At 50.3% G+C, this 27,157-nt stretch overlaps 1 protein-coding gene and 1 long non-coding RNA gene across 2 annotated transcripts in view; one reads left to right on the top strand and one right to left on the bottom strand.

Moving 5' to 3' along the window:
• Nucleotides 1–14,048: 14,048 nt before the first annotated feature.
• Nucleotides 14,049–15,897, bottom strand: LOC139074785 (uncharacterized). Its single transcript, XR_011524535.1, has 2 exons — nucleotides 15,758–15,897; nucleotides 14,049–14,153 (listed from the first exon to the last, which is right to left on the bottom strand). It is a non-coding gene; the product is annotated as an uncharacterized lncRNA (long non-coding RNA).
• Nucleotides 15,898–16,199: 302 nt separating this feature from the next.
• The window catches only part of ABAT (4-aminobutyrate aminotransferase), an 89,794-nt gene continuing 78,836 nt past the window's right edge, over nucleotides 16,200–27,157 (top strand). Inside the window, exon 1 of the mRNA XM_070566819.1 lies at nucleotides 16,200–16,506. The gene's annotated coding sequence lies outside the window, so the exon portion shown is untranslated. The remainder of the gene's footprint in view (nucleotides 16,507–27,157) is intronic.

Raw genomic sequence — 27,157 nt, 5'->3', positions numbered from 1 at the left:
TGCAGCTGTCCCTGCCAACGCTCACGTCTCCCCAAGCACCAGGCCAGAGTTCCAGGCCCATCGGATCCCCAGTCCTTTGACTTAATCCAGGCACCAGAGCCAAGGCGTTTGCAAGTTTAACTCATTTCGTCTTCCCAAACGACTCTAGGAGGGCAACAGCCTGGTTCTACCCACTTAACAGTTGAGAAGACTGAGGCTCCAAAAGGAAATCTCCATGTCAGGGACCTTGTTTGACTTAATATATTCCTGGCATACAGTCTGGCCCAAAGTAGGTGCTCAACACGTATGTTGAATGAACCGTTGATGTGAATTATTGCTAGAATGCTGTTTCCCACTTGTGGGCAGTTTGCCACCAGGGCATTTGGCAATGTTTGGAGCCATTTTTGATTGTCACAACTCAGGGAGATGGGTGCTACTGTCAGGGATGCTGCTAAACATCCTATAATGCACAGGCCAACCCCCCACAACATAGAATGACCCAGCTTCACATGTCAGTAGTTCCAAGATTAAGAAACCCTGACTTGGAAAAGAACTAACTACTTTAGGAAAGAAAAATGAGTCTCAGCTGAACCTGTAGTGAAGGCAATGCAGGGGAATGAGTCCCCCTCCTCCCCTCTGGGAGTGGGAAGAAAATGTACATGTTATCTCTAAATCTTACAAAGACCCTAAAAGGTGGAAATATCCCCATTTTATGTATGAGAAATCTGAAGTTCAGAGAGTTTAAGCAACTTGCCCAACGTCACACAGCTGCCAAGTGGCAGAGTTAGGCTTGGAGCTCACACGTGTCTTGCCTGGGCAGGCCCATGCTCTTCCCACGTTCCCACAGGGTGGTGCCCGGACCAGTGGCTAAGGTGGTGGCTACACCTGGGAACTTGTTAGAAATGCAGCAGCTTGGGGCCGGCCCAGTGGCATAGTGGTTAAGTTCAATGCTCCACTTCGGAGGGCTGGGGTTTGTGGGTTCGGGTCCCAGAAGCAGACCTACACGCCACTCATCAACCCATGCTGTGGTGGCATCGCACATACAAAATAGGGGAAGATTGGCACAGATCTTAGCTCAGGGCCAATCTTCCTCACCGCCCCCCCACTAAAAAAAGCAGCCTCAGCCCAGACCTGAGTCAGAATCTGCATTTTGACAAGACCCCAGGTGATCTGTGTCTACAGTAGTTTGAGAAGCATAGCCTTTGGGCTATTACCATTTTCCAAGCTTCCTACCCAAAAACCGGCCCTGATGGACTTGGGTGGTGGAGCGGAGTTGCAGATCACGACAGGTTATGTTAACAATGAGTTCAGGCAGAACCCCAGGGACAGAGCCCCCAGCTGGCGATATGTCGGCGCTGACGGTCACACTTTCCCAGCGCTCCCGGGGACGAGCCCGTAAGTGGCATTGGCACCCAGCAGTAGAGCCATCCCGGCTTTCACCTGGCACTTGAGGGAGAGTGTTTTTGTGTCTAAACCACTCGGCCTGATGGCTTCCTCTCCGTGGAGCCGGAGATTAATCTTGATCCCCATAACTCACAACATCGTCAGAGTTCCACTTCTCAGAGTTGGAACACGCCCCTCTCACCGTGTTTTACGGCTTAGCTGGAGCCTCTGTGAGTGCTCGTTCGGCAGCCGTATTTCAGAATCATCAAACCATCGCGATGTTCTGCTGGGGCGTTAACCTGGGCCGTTGGACTCTTTTTTTTTTTTTTTTTTTTTGACACAGTGTAACGTTTTCAGAGAAATACGTGGCCCAAGGAGGGACTTGGTTGCTGACGCCTGCACAGGGCAGATTTGGCAAAACCAACACGTGACACTGTGGCCTCCAGCACTTCTCAAATTACCGTGCAGGGAAACCAGCGGGGGTCTTGCCAAAGTGCCGGTCCTGGCTCAGTTCCTCGGGCGGGGCTCGAAGCTGCGGTGGAATGACGCCCCAGCTGGTGCGGGCGCTGCTGGTCCAGGGACCACTGTGAAGACCGAGGCCGTGCGTGTTGTTTCTGGTTAGGAGCACACGCTCTGGTGTTGTGTTCACATCCTGGCTCTGCCACAGACCCGTCAGATGACCTTGGACAAGTGACTTGTCCTCTCTGAGCCTCAGTTTGCTCATCTGTAAGGTGACTCCTCTCTTCACAGAGTTATCATGGAGATTATATTAGACAATCCGTGTAAGGTGTACCAGGGGCGTTTTCGATAGATTGCAGGTGTCCTAATACAGGCTTTCAGTCGTTGGGCCTTTTCAACTTGTGCTTGGTGGCCTGTGTGATGTATGAGGTTGATTGTCACTGTCACGTGCTAGACAAATCATTAGGAGCGATGTCGACCCATCTCTATAAAGAAAATGGATCCCATTTGTTACCCCGTCCTGCAGCAATAGCTGGGCGAAGAGCAAATTTGAGAAGTCGTGTTGAACAGGCCACCTTAGATTCCAGGCTCCGTGTTATCCACGAAGGTCACTTTGGAGGCCCTCAGAGGAATAGGCAAGTCATCCTCCACAGGCTGAGTCCCGCCTCCAGCAAGACGTACGGTGGGCTGCCTGTAGGAGGAGACGTGCACCTGGCGAGACGACCTCGGCGTCCAAGCTCTTCGGTACAGAGGGAGGATGGAAGTGGGGTGTCATGTCTGCCTGGTTTGCTGGGAACCCTGGATCCCAGCTGGAACCAGGGCGACCTTCCCGACTGTGCCGCATCTCACATGGCAACTCAGTACGGTGCCCCGAAGTGGGGGCCAGCAGGGACTTGCTCTTCCAACAGTGGTCAGTGACGCCCAGCAACGCTGGGGCGGCCAGCCAGTGCTGCTCACATCCATGGACTGTTAGGTGATGTTATGGTCCCTCTCCCAACAGACTGAGGAGTCCACCTGAGGGTTTGTGGATTGTAGCCTCTGTGAGAACCACAAAGGGCCATCTGCTCTGGAAGTTAGTGGGCGGGGTCAGCCCCTCAGGCTGGGGGTTTGGGGATGAAAGATGCCCTGGACTCTCGGGGCAGCCCGATCCCTGTCCCCACACGGGCACTCATTCTTGTCAGACCCTCTGGCATTCAAGGGTGTGATTTCTGTGACAACAGGAAAATACTGATGGAATGAATGGAAAGGATGGAGGAAGTGGAGGAAGAAACACCGTCACCATCAGTGATTAAAGGCCACGGGAAATATCTATCAGTTGATAGATAGATGCCTGGTCCAAGTGGGTCTTGAATTGTTTTCCCATGGAAACGACTTGGTGATTTTAAGCGGCAGACTTGTAGCGATGAAAATCTAACTATTCTTGAGCTGCCGCATGTAGCAAAGCCTTAATTAACTAGAACTTGGTTAATTAAACCTGCGTCCCCATCACTAGACACGGCAACAGACAATAAGCATTCATACATCCACACCCTATGTCAGGTTGTGTACCGAACAACCATCCAGTAACCAGAAGTAAGGAGAAAAGATGGCCGTGCTCTGGAGCGTCTGTGAGAGCGTATCCCGGCACACGGCGGATCGGGGCACGAGCGTCATACAAGTCTGTCAACTGCAGATTTTCTTTTCTGTCCAGTAGGAAGATAACCCCACGGGGTACAAAGTCTTTTGCCCTGTAGGACGTTAACCAAATTTGCCTAATATGGCGATTTCATCTCATCATCTTTCCCACTTACTATAAAAGTCCCCATTTTTTGTGTTCTCTTTTGCACCGGCTTGGTCATCCTGCACAGCCCTCAGTGAATGAAATAAGACATGGGCATGTGCTCACTCTCAGTTTTAAGAGAATTAAGTTTTAATGGTTTGAGAAGTATAACGTTGACAGAGTTGATAAGCTACAAAGAAAAATAAAGCCGTCCAGGAGGCAAGGAGAGCGTTCACCAGGGGAGGCGATGGGGGAGGCGATGGGGGCAGGTCCTGAAGATGAGAAGGAGCCAGTCGTGCCCAGTGAATGAACGGATGAGTGAATGATTGAAGTCAATGGAAGCCCGGAGCTTTCAGGTCTTCTTGCTTTAAGCCAACCCATGGTGGACACGGGTGCGCAGCTTGTTCTTGGCTTCACGCCTCCCAACAAGCCTGGAGGTCGTTTTCTCCTCCCCCGGCTTCCAAGGCTTGAGGAGGCGGGACCCTCTCAGACCCTCACCTCGGCGCTGGCTCACTGGAGGACTCCCGCCACGAGGTGGCGCCCCAGCCTCATGAATCCATAGCGGGAACCAGCGCTAGAAATCCAGGGCACAGTCACCAGTCCCTTAGCCACCAACAGCGGCTCCAAAGCGTGTGTCCCCCAAGAGTCACTGGGAACTCTATAAGTAACGCGCTGTACCTTATACAGTGGCACATTTGTGCCGAGAGTGGCCAGCACCCAGCTAGCCCCACACCCTAATTCAGATCAAACCCATGTATGTTAAGCACTTACCATTGATCTCATTTATCAGCCCACCGACACTGTACCCATCTTAGAGGTGGGCAAGCTGAGGCTCCAAGAGCACCTGTGGGCTGTCCGAGGTCACAGGACTCAGAAGTGGCAAGGGTGGGGTCTACACCCAGGTGTGTCTGACTCCAGCCAGCATTCTTTCCACTGCCCCCTGCCCAGAGCAGATTGTTCGTCTGAAGGCAACCAGGAGCCGTGCAGATTGGAGACTGTGCTGTGCTGTGTCCTAGGAGAGATGGAAGGGTTTGACATGCCAGGGCTGAGACGTGATTCTGCCTTAGGCTTTGGGAAGCAACAGACATCGGAGCCATGCGGGAGCATTTCTCTGGGGCAGGCGTGTCTGGACCAGGAAGGGGCCAAGCTCGGAAATGGGCTCCACAGGCAGATGGTGGAGTCTCCAGCTTCAGAGCTCACCAAGCAGAGAGCCTGGAGTGGATGGTTTGGACGCTGGGGCCAGGACACAAGGAATCGAGCCTTCTCACACCGCCTTCCAGGGGAGGATCCTGAGAGGCAGTAAAGCTTGGTGGTTAGAGCATGGCGCCTGGTGTCTGAACTGGGCTCAAACCAGCCCCAGCACTCAGCTCTCTGAGCCTCAGCATCTGTGTCTGTAAAATGGGCATGCTGCTGGGGCTTTCCTCTCCAGGTCATCCTTGATAATGCGTGTGAAGCGCCAAGCACTAACGTGGCCCCGGGGAGAGGGGCGAGAGCTGGTGGCCGTCCTCATCCTCATCCTCATCCTCATCCTCCCTGTTACTAATTATTCGCTGTTGCATTTCTATTAACTACCTGTCTCAGGGGGGTGGAAACTCCCCAAGCAGGCACTTTGCTGAACAGTTAATGATGGTAGAACAATCTCGCCTGCCTAACCACTTTGCCTAAGTGTTGCTTGACTGACAGGATGGGCTATTTTGGGAAGAAAAAAAATCAGTCAAGCTCTTGAGTGCGCCATCCCTGAAAGGTTGCCAGGACAACACACACCTGGATGTTCCAGGGGGAGGGCGGCCACGCGGGGAGAGTCAGAACTAAAGTCGAGAGATGGGGAGGGGTCCTCCCACTCCTCCTATTTTTCTGGCTCTTTGTACAGCCCTGGGCAGAGTGCTTCACATGAGTTCTCTCGCTCTCTCGCTCTCTCTCTCTTTTTTTTTTTTTTTTGGTGAGGAAGGTTGGCCCTGAGCTAACATCTCTTGGCAATCTTCCTCTTTTTGTTTGAGGAAGATTGTCACTGAGCTAACATCTGTGCGACACCACCTCAGCCACTGAAGTGGAGCACACAAACTTAATCACTATGCCACCAGGCTGACCCCTGGCTTATTTCTTAAACCTCACCACAGCCCTATGAGGGAAGTACTATATTCTTACCCCCATTTTACAGATGGAGAAACTGAGACTCAGAGAGGTTAAAACGTGCCCAAGATCCATCAGCTAATCACGCGCTTTCTGGTTTCATCTGTCCGACAGATGAAACAGAAACAGAGCAGTTTCTCACCCTTGGCACTAGTGACGTTTGGGCCGCATCACTCTCTATGGTGGCACCATCCTGCGCACTGTAGATTTTTAGCAGCATCTCTGACCTACACACTAGACACCAGTAGCATCTCCCTCCTCCTTCCAGTTGTGACAACCCCACATCTCCCGAGACATGGCCGATGTCCCGAGTTGTCCCCCTGCCCCGGGCTAGGTAATATCCTTCCTTACAGTTGTACAGCACTCTGCGTTTATAAAGCTCTTTCACAGGACTGTCTCAGGGGATCCACATGTGATCACGTGACTTTGGGGTCCTTAATGGTGAACATCCTGGGGCCAGTGGGGAGCCCAGTGCCTCAGTCAGGGGAGGAGCTCAGGAAATCAGGCAGAAACCCAACTGCCTGGTCTCCTCGGTGGGCAGACGGGTCTCGCAGTGCCACCTTGTTTTATGGGCAAGAGAAGAGGAGAGATGCCCAGAGCTCCTAGAGCCTGTGGGCTGCTGGGCTGGGTATGACCTTGGTGGGTCTGACTGGAGGCTGCGTGGTTTCCATCACAGCCTCTAAGGTCCCTAGGTCTCTCTTCATGGTCTCTACCACCCAGCTTGGCTTACGGTGCTGTATCACAGACCTGAGGAGGGGCCGGGCAGCCTGGAGTCCTGGGCACCCCCGCTCAGGACCCGGCATGGCAGATGTCAGGCTCTCGGGGACACATCCCCGGGGACATGGTTAAGGAAAGTGGCTGTCTCTTCCTGTGATTACAAAAGAGAGTGGAGGATGTTTCAGTGAAAGCAGGTTTAATGCACTCCACGGTCCTCATAAGGAGGATGGGGGCCTTATGTGGCCTGAGCATTGATTTCCCAAGCCATGTGAACAAGCTGCCACATTTCGTCCTCTCAGCAAGCAGCCAGGAGAAGCCACCATCTCCATTTGGAAAGCTGAGGCTCAGAGAGAGCCAGTGAGGGGCCCAAAGTCACACAGCTGGGGAGCAATGGCCGGCCTGGGACTGGAACCCTGGTATGGCATGTTCAGGTCAGAGAGAAATCAGTGCCACATAAGGCCCTCATCCTCCTTATGAGGACCACGGACCACATCAAAGCTACTTTCGTTGAAACCTCCACTCTCCTCTATAACCGCAGGAAGAGACAGCCACTTTCCTTAACCACGTCCCCGGGGATGTGTCCCCGAGAGCCTGACATGTGCCATGCTGCGTCCTGAGCGGGAGTGCCCAGGATTCCAGGCTTCCCGGCCCCTCCTCAGGTCTGTGATACAGCACCATAAGCCGAGCTGGGTGGTAGAGACCACGAAGAGAGACCTAGGGACCTTAGAGGCTGTGATGGAAACCACGTGACCTCCAGTCAGACCCATCAGTGCTAGGAAAGAGGTGAGCACAGACTGCGAGAACCCGAAAGATGGCATTTAAAACCTTAGCAGCAGTCAAAGATGACAATGACGGTGATGATAATGATGATGAGGATGATGGAGGAGGAGGAGAAAAAAATCCACAAAAATCTGAACACTGGGGCTGGCCCTGTGGCCGAGTGGTTACGTTCGCGCGCTCCGCTGCAGGCGGCCCAGTGTTTCGTTGGTTTGAATCCTGGGCGCGGACATGGCACTGCTCATCAAACCATGCTGAGGCAGCGTCCCACATGCCACAACCAGAAGGACCCACAACGAAGAATATACAACTATGTATCAGGGGCTTTGGGGAGAAAAAGGAAAAAAAAAATCTGAACACTGACATCACCAAATGCTGGATGTAGAGCAACAAGAACTCTCATTCATTTGCTGGTGGGAGTGTAAAAGGGTGCAGCCACTTTGGAAGACAGGTTAAGGGTTTCTTACAAAACTAAACATGCTCTTACCGTATGATCCAGCAATTGTGCTCCCTGGTATTCACCCAAAGGAGTCAAAAATATGTCCCCCAAAACCTTCACACAGACATTTATTGCAGCTTCATTCACCATTGCCAAAACTTGGAAGCAACTACGATGTCCTTCAGTAGGTGGATGGGTAAACAAACTGTGGTCCAGCCACACAATGGGATGTTTCGTTGTTAGTGCTGTTGAGTTGATTCCAACTCCTAGCGACTCTGTGCACAGCAGAGCAGAACTGTGCCTGGTATTTCTGTACCATCCTCTCACCTTCCGGCGCTCTATCAGACAATGCTCCTCTGCTATTCATATGGTTTTCATGGTCAGATGCTTTGGCAAGTGGTGGCCAGGTCCTTCTTCCTAGTCTGTCTTAGTCTGGAAGCTTCGCTGAAACCTGTCCACCATGGGTGACCCTGCTGGCATTTGAAATACCGTGGCATAGCTTTCAGCATCACAGCAACATGCAGCCACCACAGTATGACAGTCAACAGTTGGGTGGCATAGTTCCCTGACCAGGAAACAAACCCGGGCCACAGAGGTGGGAGCGCTGAATCTTAACCACTGGACCACTGAGGCTGGCTAATGGAATATTATTCAGTGCTAAAAAGAAGCTTGAGCTATCAAGCCATGAAAAGAGATGGAAGAAACTTAAATGCATGTTACTAAGTGAAAAGAGCCAATCTGAAAAGGCTACATTCGTTTATATTTCCAACTCTGACATTCTGGAAAAGGCAAAACTATGCAGAAGGTAAAAAGGTCAATGGTTTTCAGGGGTTAAGGGGGAAGGAGGGATGAATAGTGGAGCACAGAGAATTTTCAGGGCCACGAAAATATTCTGTATGATACCATAGTGACAGACACGTCACTATAAATTTGTCCAAACCCATAGAATGTCCAACACCAAGAGTGAACCCTAATGTAAACTACAGACTTTGGGTGATAATGACGTGTCAGTGTAGGTCTGTCAGTTGTAACAAATGTCACATTCTATGGGGGTGTTGATAATGGAAGGCTGTGCATGTGTAGGATCAAGGGGGTATACGGGAAACCTCTATACCTTCCCCTCAATTTTGCTGTGAACCTAAAACTTAGCAGTCGTCAACAATGGTGATGATGATGATGATGATGGTGATGATGGTGATGGTGATGATGATGATAATGGTGATGATGATGATGGTGATGATGATGATGGTGATGATGATGATAGTGGTGATGATGATGATGGTGGTGATGATGATGATGGTGATGGTGGAGGAGGAGAGGAAGAAGCAGCTGCTGCCGCCCTGCTCAGCATTCCCTATTTCTGTGCGCGCTAGCCTGTCATCTAGCTATCACTATCTGAGACTCAGCCTGAGGGCTCTCTATGGCCCTCTCAGCCTGCTCAACTCCAAAGGGACAAGCAAGAAGTGTCAGGGAGTTGACACCCTGGGCAGGCAGTCCTTGACCAATGACTGGTAGTAGTTGTTGTATAAACACCCCGACTCCCTTGACCCTCAGGGGGATAACTCTGAAGTGAATGTTCCACGCTGGCTCCCAGCGTTCCCCAGTGGAACGCAGCTCCAGTGCCCACAACGATCACTTTTCCTTTCCTATCTCACTACCTGACTCCCCTACTGGTGTGTTTGGCATCACTTCCCAGGTGAAGCACTCGAATCCTTGTCCTTCCTCTGGAGGAACGGAAACTATGAGAGTGATGATTATGATAACGTTCCTAGTAATAGCTAATATCCGTGGCATGCTCACTACATGCCATCCACTCTGCCACATGCTCTGCAGACATTTCTCCCATTTAACACTCAGGAGAGCCCAATCATGCAGGCATTATTATCCTCATCCCCATTTTACAGATGAGGAGCTGAGGCTCAGAGAGCTTAAGTCATTTGCATAAAGTCATACAACTCTTAATTGTCACACCTAGGATACGAACCCCCATCTCTGTGACTCCAGAGTTTGAGGATATAACCTTTCTGCCACACTGTCTCCTGGCTTTCCTCTTCTGTTGTCTGTAGGGAGGAGAGGGCAGGATGAGGGGGAGAAAGGGCTGTGGGTTTGCCGGCCCTGGGGGAAGACTTTGATCTCCGTTGGGAACAATGTGAAGTTCAGCTGCTGGACAGCTCCTCTGGGCCAGGCATTCCCCCAGGGAGGGGCCTGAGGAGTCAGCGCCCTCCCTCAGCATCCTGCTCAACACTGTCCTTTGCAGCAGTGAAATTGATCAGTATTAATAGGGCACCTGCCTCATGCCAAGTACTGTCCTCAGAGATGGCAGAAATGCCAAAGATCTCAGACATGCCTACAGAGTCTCAAAAGTCTCAGAAAAGATACAAATACTTAGCTATTTTCTCCAGCAATGGAGATGAGAGGGGAGCCACATCCAGCCACAAGAGAAAAGAACCGAGAAAGGATTAAGCTCCTTCCATATTCTTGAAAGTACATGCATGTTGTTTAATGCGAGTTTCTCAACGTCAGCACTATTGACATTCGAGCAGGATAATTGTTTGTTGTCCGGGGCTGGTCTGCCTCTGGGAAGCCCTGCAGGGCCTGGAGGTGGCACTGGGGATGACACAGTCGCTCTGTTGTTTCAATGTGCCTGAGCTGGAAGGGGAACTGCACTTTTCTGTCTCTTTCAGGCTGGCAGCTCTGAAGGGCCTAGTCCTCACGATGACAGCAGAATAAAGCCGTGATGCGTCTGTGACATGTCAGATGGAGCAGCTGCTTCTGTTGGGCATCGCGCACCTACCCACGTGCCCCCGTCTCACCAGGGGCACTCAGGTAAAGAAAGCTGGCGGCAGCCCCCGTGTCTTCTCAGAGCCCCGTGCAAGGGACAGAATGCATGGGAATAAGCACAAGGAAATCCCTTCTCTGCTCCCTCTTAGCATTCAGGCCTCGGCTTAAATGTCACATCCTTCCAGGCGACCCCCCGACCATCACGGTGGAGGTACATGCTCCCACCCTGGGCACATAACCCTATTTTTCATTTCCCTCAGAGCGCTAGTGTCAGAAATTAGCTTCCTTATTTACAGGCCTACCTTTTTTACATGCTGTCCCCCAGCAGCAGAATGGAGGCTCCATTGGGGTGGGACTTCGAATGCCCAATGCCAAGAACAGCTCAGCATCTGGCACATAGTGATGCTAAATGCGCGTTTGTTGACTGACTGACTAAATGAATGAATGAACAGATAAATTACTAAATGAATGAATGAGCTCTGGTCAACTTCTCACAATCGGGTAGGTGAAACTAGTAATAAGAACAGCTGCCAATGTATGGTTACCCACCAGGCACCAGGAATGAACGCCTCTCATTTACCCCAAACGATGACCCACCACGGTAGATACTTTTTTTATTATTGTGTTAAAATACATATAACACAACCTTTGCCACTTTAACCATTTTAAAGTGTACAATTCAATGGCATTAAGTGCATTTACAAGGTTGTGCAACCATCACCACCATCTAGTTCCAGAACTTTCCCATCACCCTAAAAGGAAACCCATACCCAGTAAGCAGTCACTCTCCATTCCCCCCACCCCCCACCCCAGGCAACCACGAATCTGCTTTCTTTCACTATGGATTTACCTATTCTAGACATTTCATGTAAGTGGAATCATATAGTATGTGGTCTTTTGTCTTCAAGATTCACCCATGCTGTAGTGTATATCAGTACTTCATTCCTTTGTATGACTCATAATATCCCATCGTGTAGACAGACCACAACTTGTTTATCCATCCATCCGTTGGTGGACATCGGATGGCTTCCACTTTTTGACTGTTGTGAGGAGTGCTGCTATGAACTTTCATATACAAGTTTTTGTTTCAACACCAGTTTTCACTTCTTTTAGATATCCACCCAGGAGTAGAATTGGTGGGTCATATGGTAATTGTACGTCTAACGTATTGAGGGACTGTCCAAGTGTTTTCCACAGTGGCTGCCCCATTTTACATTTCCATCAGTGATGTATGAGGGTTCCAGGATCTCCACATCCTTGTCAGCACTTGCTATTTTCCACTCTTTTGATTAAAGCCATACTAGCGTTGTGAAGTGGTATCTCATGGTGGTTTTTTTTTTTTTTTCCTTTTTCCAGGTTCATAGTTGTGTATTTTTTTTAGTTGTGGGTCCTCCCAGTTGTGGCATGTGGGACGCCGCCTCGAACCGGTTAAACCCTGGGCTGCTGAAGCGGAGCGCGAGAACTTAACCACTCAGCCACAGGGCCGGCCCCTCTCATGGTGGTTTTGATTTGTATTTTCCTAATGACAAATGACACTTATCTTTTCATGTGCTTGTTGGCCATTTGAATATCTTCTTTGGAGAAATAGCCATCCAAGTTTTTCGCCCATTTTTGAATTGAGCTGTTTGTCTTTTTGTTGTTGAGTTATAGAAGTTCTTTATGTATTCTGAATACTAGACTCTTTCAGGTATTTGATTTGCAAATATTTTCTCCCATTCTGTGGGTTGTCTTTTCACTCTCTTAATAGGGTCCTTTGACTCTGAAAAGTTCTTAATTTTGATGAATTCCAAATTATCTATTTGTTCTTTTGTTGCTTAGCTTTGGGTGTCATATCTAAGGAGCCATTGCCAAATTCGCGATCGTGAAGATTTACCCCTACATTTTCCACTAAGAGTTTCTTAGTTTTAAGTCTTATGTTTAGGTCTTAGATCCATTGTAAGTTAATTTTTGTATATGGTGTGAGGTAAGGGTCCAACTTCATCCTTTTACTTGTGGATTTTGTGGTAGATAATTTAATGAACCAGTTTACAGATAATAACACAGATGCTGGGAGGGGTAAATGACTTGTCCAATGTCACGTGGCCATTGGGAGGTAAACCAGAATTCAATATCAGGTCCCAAGCTGGTCCTCTTTCCATCACACCCAAATGCCCTCTGTGATATCCCTTTGTTACTTTGTGGGAAGTTGGTGTGGAAAGTACAGGCCTCAGAATAAGGCACGCGTTCTCCTCTGGCTCTGGGCCAGTTCTTCCTCTCTCCAGGCCTCAGTTTCCTCTTCTGTTCAATGGGTTGCTGATCTCGAAGGGTCTTTCCCGCTCAGACTGCTGGTGCCCCAAGAGCTTCCTGCTCCATTGCCCTCATTTCTCCTCTCAGGAGGTGCGGTGGGAGCCCTCCCAGCCAGAGCCGCTCTTCTGGAAGGAGCTTCCATCCTGGGCCCCAGCCAGCCCTTGGAAAGCATCCTCAGCTTTCGCTGGAAGACACCTGCAACCCCGAGCAGCCCCACAGGGAAACCGTGGGACTGTGGAAAACGCAAGCGTGGCTAATGTGAGAAGGGCTGTCTCCACCTGCTGACAGTTTTCACAAGTGTCCCAATGACGCTATTTGAGAATCAGCTTGCAAAGCACCCTGGCTCTAAATATCCCTCTCACACCCCTCCTTAGCCAGAAATAACGCGGCTCCTCTAAGTGCCCAGGACCAGGGCCTAACCCACAGTGGGCACTCAATACGTGGTTGAATGAATGAATGAACAGATGAAGGAAGAGGACTCCACACGCTTTGTTTCCCGGATGGCCTTAGACCAGGGCTTGGCAGCCTTTTTCTAAAAAGGGCCAGATGGTAAATATTTTTGGCTTTGGGCTATATGGTCTCTGTCACATCCACTCAGCTCTGCCATTGTAGCACAAAGATAGCCATAGATGTCGCAAAAGTGAGTGGCTATGGCTGTGTTCCAATAAAACTTTATTTATGCACAACGAAATTTGAATGTCATGTAATTTTCATGTGATACAAATATTCTTCTACTTCTGATTTTTCTCTACCATTTAAAATGTAAACTCATTTTACATCATAGCTTGCAGGTCATACAAAACAGATGGTGGGCTGCATTTGGCCTAGACTTTTTGCCTTTTTGTTTTTCATTTTAAATATTTTTTTCTTAGTACAGGAGCAATATATATTTGTTATAGAATAATTAGAAATTAGTGACATGCAAATAAAGTAAAATTAGAATCATCTATAATTTCAACATACAAAGATAACTACCTCTACTAATTGACATTTATTTTTTCAGCTTATCTGTCTGTCTATATTGATGCTGTCCAATGTGATAGCTACTAGCCACAGATGACTATTTAACTTACAACTAAAATCAGATAAAATTTAAAATTTCAGTTTCTCAGTCAGCTAGTGACATATCAAATGTTCAATACCTACGTATGACTAGTGGCTACCACATTGCACAGCACAGATACAGAACATTTCCACCATCGCAAAAAGTTCTCTTGGACGGCATCGATCTATCTATATCTATTTATGTAGATTTAACAAAAATAGGACAATACCAAATAAACTTCTTTGGTGAATATCTTTGCTCACTTAATATTTTGAGACGACATTTCCATACTATTCGATATTCAACAGCTTTGTTTTATTGGAGGCATTCTATTTCATGCAACAGATGTCCCTTCGGAGTCTGTGTTGTTGTACATTTCAGTTGTTCCCAGTCTTTTACTGCAGTAAACACAAGGACAGCAGAGCACTTTATCACTACACTTTTGCACCATTCATTGCCTGAAGATAAATTCATAGAGGTTCAATTGCTAGGTCAAAGGGTAAGCTCACTTTTAAGATTTTTTTTTTTTTTTTTTTTGAGGAAGATGAGCCCTGAGCTAACATCTGCTGCCAATTCTCCTCTTTTTGCTGAGGAACACTGGCCCTGAGCTTACATCCGTGCCCATGCTTCCTCTACTTTATATGTGGGACACCTACTACAGCATGGCTTGCCAAGCAGTGCCATGTTCGCACCTGGGATCCGAACCCCGGGCCGCCAAAGCAGAACATGTGCACTTAACCGCTGCGCCACTGGGCCAGCCCCTTTAAGAGTTTTTTAAAAATAAGAATACCCAGTTTCTCTCCAGAAAGGCTTTATCATTCATACTCCCATCAGCAGTTCATGAAATTGTCCACTTCCTTGAAACTTCCACAAATAATAGTCATTATAGTAATAAAAACAGGGGCCATTTTGGTATCTGAAATTTTTCCATCTCTTTAACTTGTCTTTCTTAGACAAACTTTGTTTCCTCCCGTGATTATGGACCATTTTATTTCTTTGAGCAGGTTTTAGGCAGTAAGGGGATTATCTGCACGGCTTAGGTTTTAAGGAAAAATTGTTAGATTTATAAACCAGGCCTCATAAAGTTCTTCAAGCAAGGTGGTAGGATTAACATACCCAAGAAACTTGGCAATGCTCTCAGTCTCAGCAGAACTGTGGGCCAATTAGATTTTCTGTCTGTTCCTTTGAATTGTTCTTATTTATCGTTTCTTTTTGGTCCCATTTGTCTGGCAGTTTTTTGTTTATCTATTTGTTTTATATTTATCTTAGTTCCTTAATTCCTAGGCCTACAGTTCTCCTTGCCTAATCAGAGATAGGGCAGTCTGGACTCGTTTAAGGCAGGGAGGAGGGACTTCAGGGCTCTGCAAGATGCCAGCAGTCCCTGGAAATAGCTGATCAGGCGGAGTGGGGAAAACCAAGCTGTATTCTTTCTGGGCCTTTTACGGTCTGGAATCTCCATTCATCCATTCATTATGAGCACTTGGCGATGTCACAGTGTTCTGATGGGCAGTTTCTTGTATCTTTGATTTTAGCACTGAATGAGTGCGTCCTCTTTCCAAATACCTTTAGAAAGCTACCGGGTAATCAGTCATTTACACTTAAGTATTAACTAGTTTTCATCCAGCATTTTAATTTTTTTTTAGGAAGATTAGCCCTGAGCTAACATCTGCTGCCACTCCTCTTTTTGCTGAGGAAGACTGGCCCTGAGCTAACATCCGTGCCCATCTTCCTCTGCTGTATATGTGGGACGCCTACTACAGCATGGCTTGCCAAGCGGTGCCATGTCCACACCCGGGATCTGAACCGGCGAACCCCCAGCCGCCAAAGTGGAACGTGCGCAGTCAGCTGCTGGGCCACCGGGCCGGCCCCCCAGCATTTTAATTTTTATAAAAGCACCTTTCTCACATCTACAATCTCATTTACTCCCATAAAGGAGTTACCACCACTATTATCTCCTCTTACTATTGAGGACATTGAGGACCAGAGAGGTATAGCGACCTACCCTAGATCATGCAGAAGGAACCCCGGACTCCTAGTCCAGTGCTCTTTGCATTGCCCCCACGATGCACAAGCCATTTGTCCGGAGCTGGTGGGCCAGGAGGTGTTAAGTGAACGGAGCTCCCAGGACTGAGCGAGAGGGCCCTGACCGCACGCACTGGGCGGCCGGGGGGACAGGGCATGATGCTCGTTCCCCCTCCTTTTCATAGGAACCTTGTCTGACTCTGACTCAAGGGTTCCAGAGCCCAGGATCGGGGGCGCGGGGTGCAGGTCGGGCAGCTACGCTCGTCTGCAGCCCCGAGGGCCCAGAAAAGGGGCAAGGAGTCATCGAGGTCTAGGTTAAATCAATCTATAGAGCAGCCTCCTTTTCGAGAAGGGCTCCTCACCCGCCTTCCTACAGCCTCCCCTCCGGCTCCTTGGAGGTCCTCCGCCGCCTCCTCCGCAGCCCCAGCCCTCGCGGTCCCTCCTCCGGGCCCCCGGCTCCTTCGCCCCCGGAGGCCGGACTCTGCCCCCGCCCCGCCTTCCCTCCCCGCCGGAGGCGGTGGCCCGTGGCGGGCGCGCCCATTGGCTGCCGCGCGAGCGAGGGCCGAGGCCGGCGGCGCTGATTGGCCGGCGCCGCTCGGCGGAGCCAGGCAGCCCCGCGAGTCGCTGGGGGAAGCGGGGCAGAGCCGCGCGCGGCCGGAGCGCAGGGCGCGGAGCCCGCGAGTCGAAGCCCGGAGATCGGAGTCCGCGCATCGGAGCCGAGGCCTGGAGGTAAGGGCGGGCGCCCGGTCGCGCGGGGCGGGCCCTTCCGCGGGAGCCGAGATGGAGTCCCTCGGCCCTGCCCCCAGGGAGCAAAGCCTGGGCATCTTCTCCCAGAAACGGGGCCCTCATCCTCTCGAGACGCGGGTCCCCTCCCCCGAAAAGAAAGGGTCTCCAACCCCCAGGGAGCGAAATAGCTTCCTTCTCCCTTCAGAAGTGGGCCCTTCCTCCTGGCCCCCGACTCTAGAGATGGGATTCCTCTCCCTAATTTACCCCTTGGAATGGAATGTGCCCCCCCCCAAGTGGGGTCCAGCCTTCCCAGGTATCTAGGGCCCCCTCTTTGGAGACCCATGCCCCTTCTCCTGACCTAAGAAACTAAGTTTGGCTTTCTTCTCCCCACCCTCCCTTCGGAATGATGGGGGTCTTCTCAGCTGGCGGATAATGGTGCACTCCCTCCATGGAAAATGGAGGCCCCCAGATGTTCTGGGAAATAAGCCCCTCCTTAAGATGAGGAAATCCCAGGGCAGAGACTCTGCAAGTCACCCTCAAACCGAATTCGGACGTCCCTGCATCTCCCACCTCAGAAACTGGACTCCGGGATTTGCCTTTAGAGATGATGGTTCCCCGCAAGACCCCCTCTGTACCTGTAAGAGAGCCGTGGCTGCCTCAGACACCCCCACACTAAAGGCATTTGGGGGGCTTCCTCTCTTCCTCCAGTAAAGGTGTAAGAGGAGGGGCTTTCAGACTCAGAAACAGGGCAAGGGGCTTTCCACCCATCCCCACCGAATCTCCCACCTCGCTCCACCCATCTCTAGCCTTTGACGCCCATCCCACTAACACCTGACACAACCCCTCCCCCCTCCCCCCTCCCCCCACCGCATCCTTCCCCATCTGTGCTCACACCTCCCTGCTCCACCTAATTCCTTCTCTCCTTCCCTCACCACCCTGGCCCCAGATAAGACCAGAGGAAGAGGTTTAGTAAGAAAGGTTTAGTAAGACTGAAACCCTTAAAGCTGGGACCCTGAGCCTAGAGACCCTTCTAGGAGTCTCCAAACTGGAATAGCAGAGATGGCCTGTGAGGCAGCAGGACTAGCGGGGACCCCCCCACACACACACACACACAAAGGGCTGTGTTCCAAATATCGTCCCCTGAGACAGTCCGCCCCCTCTCCTGGAGAAGGGGGTGTCAGTGCAGGGAGAAGGGCCCCAATTTGCTTCCTGGGGCCGCTCCTCCACCCCCCAGCTCCTGAGGGCATTGCCCCGTGGAATTCCCTGGGCGCTTGGCCAAGGGAGATGGGTGCTGCAGGAACCATCCATTGGCCTGGAGACAGTGTTGGCCTTGCTGCTGTGATGAAGCTGGACTGAGGGACAGGGTGTCGGTGACCTGGGTGGGGGTGGGGGCGGGCTGGAAGCAGATCTTCTCTGGTGGGCCAGGTTAGGGGGCAGGGAAGAGAAAGATAAGGAGCTTTGCCTGGCTCTTTGGAGCTGTGCCTGTGACATGGTAGATGGAGAAACTCGCGTCCTGGGTGACCACCGAGGTCAGCCCTGGGCAGAGATAAATGGCCCCGTCTGGAGCCCTAAGACCTCAAAGGGCTTCTAGATCAAAGATCCTGCGCCTTCATTTGACAATTGAGCCAACAGAGGCCCAAAAAGGGGAAGAGACTCGTTCAAGGTCACCCAGCCGGGGGGTGGCAAAGCTGGTCACAGCCTCTCCAGGGCCTGTGGGGTGCTGGGGTCTAGACACTGCCTCCAGTCCTCACGTTTACAACCAGGATGCTGGGTGCTGCTGTCCCCACTTGTCATAGGAGGTGCAGAGGGCTCTGAATGTCACGCAGCCAGGAAGGGGCAGAGCTGGAACCTTGTAGAATCCATTCCTGAGGGTCTGCGCTTCACCACCCACCCGTGTGATCTTTTTATTGAGCCCACTGCGAAGTCTAGGCTTGCCAAAATCCATATCGACGCAGGATAGCATATAAGGTTGGTTGCGATATGCCGGAGCCGAGACGGCTGCAGGAACCTCAGCTGCATAGCTGGGTTCGCCCCAGGAACTTTGGACGGGGCCCAAGGGACCCCCATGCCCTGCTCCCCCCTTCTCTCTCAGTCCCGGCCTGCTCCCTTCAGCCCCAAGTTTCCTGCAGGATCTCCCGTCCCTGCTCGGAACCTGCATCTTTTCCTGAGACACTGGACGGGACAAGAGCTGAAACGCTGGCAGCAGGCTCTCCACGCTGGGCTGCCCAGCTGGGCTGCAGTGACAGGCCCCCACACATCCGAGGGTCTTGAGGTGGGGGCTGCCCCTGCCTCCAGCTAAGAGGTTGGCTGCAGAGCTCCAATTTAGAGCAGGGAGCCAAGTCCGAGGTGAAAGTGCAGAGCGTGAGGGAGAACCGAAGTGCACAGGGGTTGGGAGATTGGTCTCTGGACACAGGTTATCTGAGTCTAGAGCCCAGGTCTGCTACTCAGTGTGATCTTGGGGAAATTAATACGCTCACTGTGACTGGGTTCCCTTCACGTCCCTGTCAAGCTAAAATGAGTTAATCTTCTTCAGGTGCGTAGCACACTGCAAATGGGTGGAAGCAATGATTATGATTATGATTACATTGCACAGTCATAAAACCTCTAAAACTGGGTCGGGGGGATGTGCTTTTGGTTAAAACATTAACCTGCCCTGTAGATCAGCTGCCAGGGGCCAAGGCAGTGGACAGTCGGCCGGCGCTTCGGGACAAGGCTGATGTGTTCCCAGAGACACAGTGCGGTGTGCGGGACGGACCACAGACCCTCAAGTCAGGTGGAGCCCAGAGTCGACTCCTTGCTACTTCTGCCTGGGGAAACTTGGGCAAGTCATTCACCTCTCTGAGCCTCAGTTTCCCCATCTTTGAATGTGGTTTGTTGGGGGGTAGCCATCAGATAAGAGCTGGGTCTAGAGTGGGCTTTCTTGTCCTTGGCAGTGTTGACATTTGGGGCCTGATAATTGTCCATCGTAGAGGGCTGTCCTGTGCATTGTAGGATGTTCAGCATCGTTCCTGCCCTCTACCCATTAGCTGCCATTGCAACCCCCTCTAGTTGTGACAAGTAAAACTGTCTGCAAGCATTGCCAGATGTCCCCCGGGGGACAAAATCATCCCCCCCATTAAGAACCGCTGGTGTAATGTATGCCCTGCACGTAGTTGATGCTTCATCTAAGACAGCACCTTCTCTTCACTCAGGCTCCTCGTTCTGCTTTCTGCACGATGCGGGGGGGGGGGGGGGGGTGTCCAGCCGCTCAGCCTCCCAAGGCTAACGAGAGTTTTAATCCCTCACATTTAAACAGGACTTTACCGCCTCCAGAGCATGTATGTTACTCTGGGTTTCCCATTTTACAGATGAGCAGACTAAGGAATACAGAGGTTAAATGGCTTGTCTTAAGGGCATTACCCGCTTCCCTGCTAGAGGTGAAAGGAACGTTTATGCCAGAAACAGTTTCAGAAATAACCTAGTTCTAGAACCTTCTTCAGAAGATCACTTGGCAGTCTCTTTCAGAATTTAAACTGCATGCCCTTTGGCCCCGTAATCCCGCTTCTAGGAATCCCCTATAGAAATGCTCACAGGAGCACACAGATGAGGAACGCAGGAATGTTCCCTGCAGGGCTCGGTAATACCAACGTGGGGAGAGGTCACAGGACGGTGCATTCCCGGGGGACATGAGCGGTCTTTTTAGAAGAATGAGGGAGAGCTACATTCCTGACCTGGAACAGCCCCCCAAACATGTTATTTAGTGAAAATGATAAAGTCACAGGATTATATATACTATAATCCCATTTGGGGGAGGGGAAGATACATGTAAATACATATGAAAATGGATAGTTACGGAAGCGAGGAACATGAAAGGGACCTATATATATACGAATATATTCACGAGGGAGGAAGAAGAAAAGGAATCCTCTAGCCAGCTTCCCAGGCGTTAAAAATGAGCAAAGTGCAGCCCACAGAGGCGGAGAGACTTGCTCAGGGTCCCTCAGTCAGGAAGCCCAGCATTAGGTCCCCAGCCCGAGTTCCGAACCCCAGGCCGGGGCTCCTTCAGCTGCCCAGCCCCCAGGAGGAAGGCTGCCTTTGCCCCTAGTGGCAGCTGATGGGCGTGGACTGAGGGCAGGACATGCCCTCTCTCCAGGGAAGTGATGACGCTGGAAGGCCAAAATGCGTGCCTTTGCCCTTCCTGAGGGTTCTGGGGCTGGGAGACAGGAATCTGAGGCCTCATCCCCACAGGCTGAGCCTCTGCCCTGGCCCTGGGGAATTCCTTCCCCAGCATCCCAGCGGGTCTTGGGGTCGGACTGACTGGAGCTGAACTGGGCTTCTGCCAGCATGATGGCCTCAGGCTGCAGCCACTTTGCTTCTCAGTGTCTCCTTTCCCCTCTTTAAAAAGGGAATAATAGTTAAAAAAAAAAAAAAAACAAAGAACAAAGTAGGAGGGTCAGTGGTGGAACTTATCTCACTGGGTTCTTGTGAGGATTAATGCAAGTTGTGGTCCAGCACCTGGTACACAGCGAGCCCTGGCTCTCCCCGCCTCTCTCTGCTGGCCTGCCGCCTTGCCAGAAGGCAGGGGAAAGAGCCTGGCTCGTGACAGCTGGGGAGCCTGAGGCCTTCAAGAATGCTCAGCTGGCTGAATCAATGACCGCCCCTGGACTGTGTCCCAGTGGGAAGTCTGGGTTCTGAGGGTATCTGCTCTCTCCCTCCTCCCCGTGTCCGACCACCCTTGCTTCTCTAGAAGCTCCATGCATTTAACTGACTTACTCATCGTGCGGACAGGACGGCCTGATGTGACCTCTAGGCACACATTCCTTCAATAACAGGGTCGACCCTCCGAGGCTGATTTCCTCTTCCTTCGAAAGCTATCTCACATTCCAGCTTTCGTAGCACATCTCCCTGACTCTCCCCGCCCTCAGCCTGGGCAACCGTTTCTCCTCTGAACTCCGGTCACCCGCGTCCGAGGCTTCCTTGGGTCCAGCACTGTTGGCCGGTTTCTCTCCCACCTCCTGTTATTCCCTGGAGGGTGGAGATCACACCTGTGTCCTGAATGCTTCCTGGCACACAGTAGGCACTCAATGAGCATTAAGTGCGTGCATCAATGTATTTTTTTTATTGTGGTATAAATACACATAAAATAAAATTTACCGTTTTAATCATTTTAAAGCGTGCAATTCAGTGACATTAAGTACATTCACAACGTTGTGGAACCATCCCCCACCACTGTCTAGTTCCAGAACTTCTTCATCACCCCAAAAAGAAACCTTGTGTGTATTAACTAGTCACCATCCCACCCCCCCACCCCACCTCCAGCAGCCACCAATCTGCTCTCTGACTCAATGGATTTGCCTGCTCTGAGTATTTCGTATAAGTGGACTCATTCGGTGTGTGACCTATTGTGTCTGGCCTGTCCACGTCGTAGCATGTGTCAGTACTTCATTCTTTTTTATGGCTAAATAATATTCTGTTGTATGGATGTACCACAATTTGTTTATCCATTTGTCAGCAGATGGACATTTGGGTTGTTTCCAACTTTTGGCTGTTGTAAATAGTGCTGCTGTGAACGTGTGTGTACACGTTTTGGCTTGGAGACCTGTTTTCAGTCATTTTGGGTATATGCCCAGGAGTGGAACCGCTGGGTCATATGGTAATTCTTTGTTTAATCTTTTGAGGAACTGCCAGACTACACCATCTCACTCTCCCGCTGGCAATGTGTGAAGGTTCCAGTTTTCCACATCCTTGAGAACACTTGTTATTTTCTGTTTGTTATTATTATTATCATTATTATTGCCATTCAAGGAGATGTGAAGTGGTATCTCATTGTGGTTTTGATTTGCATCTCCCTAATGACTAATGATATTGAGCATCTTTTCACGTGCTTGTTTGGCCATTTGTATATCTTTTTTGGAGAAATGTCTATTCAAGTCACTTGCCCATTTTTGAATTGGGTGGTTTGTCTTTTTGTTGTTGAGTTGTAAGAGTTCTTTATATATGTAGATGTATTTTTTCTGTTGCCATTTCCTCTTGCGGTTAAACATTTGCTTAGCTGCTGGGGGTCAGGCACTATCTTGTGACCTTGGGATATCAAGGTGATGACAGTACAGTTCCTGCCCACAAGGCGCTCACAGATAGAGCAAACTTTTTCAACCTCAACACTATTGACATTGCTATGGGGGCTGCTGTGTGCATTGTAGGATGCTTAGTAGCACTCTGACCTCTACCCCACTAGATGCCAGTAGCACACCTCCCCCCAAGTTGTGACAACCAAAAATGTCCCCAAACAATGCCAAACATCCCCTGGGGAGCAAACTTGTCCCTGGTTGAGAACCACTGGTTTCGAGGCCAAAGTACGTATGTATATCTACAATTTCAGTCATATCTCTGGTGCCTAAAAGAGTAAATACTGGGCATTCAGAACATATTTGTTAGGTGTTGGATGGGTGTGAGGGTGGATGGATGGACAGATGGTGGATGAATGGATGGATGAACTCAACCCCTTCGTTGGTTACAGAATTGATGGGTGAGTCTGTGAATGGATGGAGGAATAAATGGAGGCAATTTATGAAGTCTGGGCCTGTGCCTAAAATTCTACTATGGGGAAACAAAACACTGTTCTTCCAACTGGAATATTCTATCCCTTTCTCTCTGCCTAGCACAGTGGTTCTCACACTTTAGCATCAGAAGACTCCGGAGAGCTTGTTAAAACACAGATTGATGGATCCAGAATTTATGATTCAAGAATCTCTGGCCTGGCAGAATGCTCCCAACCCGGTTTCCATGTCCTTTGGGAACCTGCGCCAGACTTCCTTCACCTCGCCAACCTGTCCATTCTCAGAGCTTCCGTAGGCTTAACTGCCAGCTTGTCCCATTTAGGTGCTAACATTTATTGCCTCGGACTATCAACAACATGCTGGAAATCTCTCCCTTGGCTGCACTGAGAATTCCTTCAACGCCCCAACCCACTGTGTCATAGCACCTTGCCGCTGGAAGTGTGGTCCAGCGCCCAGCAGCATCTTGTCATCTGGCAGCTGGTTAGAAATGCAGACTCTTGGACCTCACCCAGGCCTGGAGACTGCAAATCTGTATTTGAACAATATCTGGGGGGAGGGTGGCATTCGTGGGCACATGCCGGTTTGGGAAGCCTGTCCTGCGACATCACTATAACCCTCACAGCTCAGAGTTAAGCCCGGGGTAGCTTTGCCGATGGCTTGCATTGACAGCACCTGTTACAATGTAAGTGGTGTCTGGGCTGGAACCCTATTAGGGTCTTATTGGGCATTCCTGTCCTTGCCTCGTGTACTTTATTTCTTGGAATGTCTAAACTGACCTTGCTTGACCCATGGGAAAACAGAGGCCCAGAGGGGCAGCACCTTGCTCAAGGTCACACCGTGACCATGAAGCAGAATGGAATTTGCCATCCATTCGCTAAAGGGGCTCTGGAAGGGCTGCAACACCACAGTGGCGACACGTGAAAATACGGAGTGGGAGGGCAGCATGCTGAAGCTGCTCGGTTTGTTCTTCAAAAGTGGAGAAAGGGAAAAAAAAAAAAAAAAAAAAAAGTGGAGAAAGGGAAGAGCACTTAAAAATGGGCCAAAAACAAGAACTTAAGTGGTATTCTTTCATTTATTCAGCAAGTGTTTGTTGAGTACTCAGTAGATGCCAGACACTGGCATCTAGGATACGATGCCGAACAAGGAAAACAAAGTCTTGTTTTTGGTGACTTCTGTCTAGTTGGGCAGTATAGGTCATCTGACATCCATTCATTCATTCATTCATGAGCGTGTCCATTTATTCCACAACTCTGTGTGTCCTGTATAGTCCTAGGAGTGTGTGTGTGTGTGTGTGTGCGCGTGCGTGTGTGTGATGAGGGACAGATAAAGACCCAGTTACTACACCAGAGAATCTTCTAGAATAGCTTGGGGAGATGTGCCCATAAACCATTGCCGTTCAGTGAGATGAGTGCTGGGGGAGGATGGGAGTAGTTACAGGTTCTAGTTCATCCCTTGACCCTGGGGATGCTGGGCAAAAATTTCAGGAGGAAAAGGCAGAAAAGACAAGAGAGATGTTCTCGATAGAGAGATCATACACAGAGGCTCAGAGACTTCGTGGAAAACTGTGGAAAGAAAATCTTCAGAAAAGAAGGAGAAAATCATGCCTCCCATCCAGATACAAAAATGAACACTTGTTAATGATTTTATTGAGCTCATTCGGTGAGGGAGCCAGGCAGATGTTAGAGCTGGTTCAGAGGAAAAGTCAAATAAAGCACAGTTGTGTATGGAGTTAAGAAATGTTGAAATGAATTGCAAATGGAGGCAAATAGTGGTTAGACAAGACAGAATTTGCTTGTCTGTCAGTTTCCTACAACTTACAAAAAGTTGGAAAAAATAGCTCGACGATCATGAACAGGGCTAGAATCAGATAACGAGCAAGTTTGTGTTGTATGTAGACACTGCATAATTTCCCACTGAGACACAAGTTTTTTTCTATAAAACCAACGTTCAGAGGATGGGAGAGGCGTTTGCTGGGGCACGGGGTGGGTGAGTGAGGAGAGGGGAAGCTGCAGGAGCCCCAGATCGTGGACAGCCAGGTGACCCATGATAAAGCATTTGGACTTAACCCAGAGACCAGTGGGGAACCGTGGAAGGGTTTTAAGCCAGGAGGTGGCCTGATTTGATTAGCACTTGAGAAAGATTCTTCTGGAAGCTGAGTGTAGAGTAGACCGACTGTAGAAAGATCAGAGAGAGGAGCCTGTTAAAAGATAGGTCGGTGGGGACTTCACCTAGAGTAGGGCTTGACAAGTTTTTTGTATAAAGGAGCAGATAGTAAATATTTGAGGCTTTGTGGGCCACACAGTCATGATCTCAACTACTCAACTGTCTGTAACATGAAAGCAGCCACAGACCATGTCAATGAATGGGCGAGTCTGTGTTCTAATAAAACTTTATTTACAAAAACAGGCTGGGGGGCCAGATATCCCCCCTCCCAACCATAGTTTGTAGCAATGTTAGAGAAGCTAGAGCTGTCCATGGTTTTGACAGGCCTCCTGTGTCCCTTCCTCCCTAGAGGTGTTTAAGATCCATTGGCAGCTGTTGGTGGGAGCTCAGGGCCACCTTCTCCCACCTGCCTTTGAGCCCGGGTTCCGTGAGGGAACCTGACAATTCCTGAGACGGATCTCTGGCCTTCCAGCAAAAGCTTTTAGGACCTCGAAGCTCCTTCGGGGCAGAGTTGGCCAAAAGCCTCTTACAACAGCCAAAAGAGCAAGCCACCACCTCGGCAGGGCTGTTCCCGTGCGGGAACAGAGCCTGCCTCCCCTCTCCTTGCCCAGAGCTGTAAATAGCTCTCTGCTGGCTTTGCAAGCTGAGCACCGTTCTGGGACAGGCTGGAAATGAGCACACCAAGAAGCATTTGTGCAGATTCCTGCCTGCATGTGGATTGGCGAGCCTGGCACCCTGCCCCAGCCCTAAGTGCACAGTCTTCCCCGGGGCTGACAGCAGGGCTCAAAGAAGAGCCACACGCAGAAGGGCATGGACATTGTAACCTGGGGACAGGGTCCAGGACGAATCCAGAGCTGGGCTGTCAGGGCAATGATAAGCTCAAGGGGCAAGAGGAAGCCTTCAGAGGACCCTGGATGGAGTTTCTGCTCAGGCTCTGCCCATCCTAATAACAATGACCCCTAAATAATGGCAGCTCGCGTTTGCTGAGCATTCAGTGAGTGCACAAACTGTTCCAAGGGTTTTGTGTATAATCGCTCATCTCATTGCTCACAATCCCAGGAGGAAAGACTGATCAGATTGCAGAGGTGGGAGATGCAGGCTCGGAGAGGATGACTGACGCGCCCAGGCTCTCGTAGTAAAGGTAGCATGTCTACGGGGAAACCCAGGTTACAGGCTCCGGGGCCACATGGGTGCCTCTGGGTGTGCACACTGCTCTCTCTGGCCTCAGTTTACTCATCAGTCAATGGGAATAAGGATGTCTTATCCCTTGATGATCACAGCAGAGTTTTGGAGGACCAGCTGCCACAGCAAATGAGAAAGCAGGGTTAAAAAGTCAAAAATGGGGGCCGGCCCCGTGGCCAAGTGGTTAAGTTCGCACGCTCCACTTCTTCAGCCTGGGGTTTCGCCGGTTCAGATCCTGGGCGGGGACATGGCACTACTCATCAGGCCATGCTGAGGCGGCGTCCCACATGCCACAACCAGAAGGACCTACCACTGGAATATACAATCATGTCCTGGGGGGCTTTAGGCTGAAGAAGGAAAAATTTTAAAAAGAAGATTGGCAACAGGTGTTAGCTCAGGTGCCAATCTTTAAAAAAACAAAAGTCAAAAATGCTGAATCAAACCTGTGGGAGGTGGAGAAAGTCTGACGCACTTCCTTCCCGCGGTAGGCGCCCCCAACCAGCTGGGGTCGATTGTAGCCCTTGGTCAGATTTGCCCCTGAGCAGTCCCTCAGAGGCCTGCGGTGGGCCCGGGTTGGGGTCTTTTTCTTAGACGCTCCTGTGGGGTCAAGGAAAGGTTCTGTATCTGGAAAGCAGCTGTGTTGCTGGCCCCCCAGGTGCCCTGGAGATTGCGGCCCTGGACATCGGTCTCCTCTGTACAATGGCAGCAGCAGCACTACGTTTCGAAACAACATATTGGTGGTCGTGAGAATGGATGACAGGAGCGAGAGTGGT

Source organism: Equus przewalskii, chromosome 12, assembly GCF_037783145.1.
Source record: "Equus przewalskii isolate Varuska chromosome 12, EquPr2, whole genome shotgun sequence".
In the NCBI taxonomy this organism is placed as follows: Eukaryota; Metazoa; Chordata; class Mammalia; order Perissodactyla; family Equidae; genus Equus; species Equus przewalskii.
The sequence above is the reverse complement of the archived record's forward strand: the minus strand, read 5'-3'. Positions and strand labels throughout refer to the sequence as shown.